Below are 1,738 nucleotides of genomic sequence, written 5' to 3'. Positions count from 1 at the left end.
GCTCGTAGTGTTATTTGGCACGATAAAAATAAATCATTTAATAAATGCAAAGAAATAAAAGCATCGTATACTCGCGACCGTCAATTTACTCTAGATATAAAATACAAGATTCATATTAAGCATTTTTTTTTCTTTTATTGAAAGCATCGTGCATGTGAGCGTGACAATTTAGATAAGGGAGGGAAGCAATCATTTATAGCACTGGCACAACTTTGGCAACACAGCTATTTTGACTTTACAAAGGGGGAGCTGCAAGGTATGGGCCGGACTGTAAGAGAGTTAGCTTATAGCAAGTGGGTTTAATGAGTTCACAGTACTTGTATATCAGTTAAACTTGGTCATTATATTGAGTAGTCTAGGACAGTTTTACGTTCCAAAGTTAAAGGATTGGTCATTATATTGAGTACTAGAAAATTATTTCTTTGATCGGTGTTACTTGGTATTTGGGGATAAAAGCATTAAGTTATAGTTGGTATTCATCATTTAGGCGTACGATATTATTTGGGCGTAGCGTATTTGTTATTTGGGCGTACGGATTATTTAGGCGTACGACCTTTGATTATTTAGGCGTAAAACTGACCTTTGGTGAAAGGAATTGTGGGACAGTTTACAATAGGATATAAAACAGTGTGTCTGATCAAACGGGGATCATTCTACCTTTTGATTCTGCATTCAACTTGACCATGAGCTGCACACATTAAACCTTTTGTGCTCACCATCATTTATTTGCTTTTACGGACTTAGAAATATTCCACGTATATTGAAAATGGTTACTTAGACAAAATTGACTTTACATGTGGACTGATTTTACGGATTTGGAATTTATGAAACTGATTGAATTATGACCATGCTATTTGATTTGGATTTGGAATTTATCACAAACAAATAAAACTGTAAGAAATGAAACTTGGAATCTGGACTTTTATTTGAATGTCTTGATATTGTGCATTCAATTATCATCACCGGCCCTTGAACTCTTTCGTCATTATTAACATCTACAACACAACGCAAAGGATAATACTACCATCTATCAAAAACACCACTATACGATCACAAGCCATTACATATGTGTGCGACTACGCAACATTATGTATCTTATTTGGTGTCGTGACTCAGGATTCTTATATATCTTTATTTGGAGCCCTGATACCATGATGTAAAGATGTTATCATTCCGAACCATGGAAACACAAGAAATGTATATTGTTGCGGTGTTAACATCTATTAAAGTTTTTGTGAGACTCGAATTTTGAAGTGAAAATTGTGAACAGATAGGAAAATAGTTTTATTTGAGAAAGAAAATGAATATCAATTTTGAAGGTGAAGCAGTGGAATTATTTTGTATTGATATATGAAAAAAAAATATTGAAATTATAGATGATTCCTAAAATTCTGACAAAAGACGATATTTAAAAAAATAAATAAATATACTAAATAATATTTAAATTAAGAGTCACAGATAGAAAAGGAAATTTAAAAAAAATATAGATATATAGGGCAATATATTATATTCAAAAAGTGAAAACAATATATTATAGAACGGCAAAATAACAATAATAATAATAATAATAATAATAATAATAATAATAATAATAATAATAATAATAATAATGCATTGATGCTATACGTATTTTATTTAATTAAAAAGAAGAGAGGGAGAGATGAAAATAAAAATTGCAGAATTTAAATGAATATTTTAGTGCGTTTTATTTTTCAAAATAAATGAAAATGCGTTTACT

Source organism: Berghia stephanieae, chromosome 2 (genome assembly GCF_034508935.2).
Source record: "Berghia stephanieae isolate SIO BIC M18660-M18661 chromosome 2, UCSD_Bste_1.3, whole genome shotgun sequence".
NCBI lineage: Eukaryota > Metazoa > Mollusca > Gastropoda > Nudibranchia > Aeolidiidae > Berghia > Berghia stephanieae.
This window is presented reverse-complemented; position numbering follows the sequence as displayed.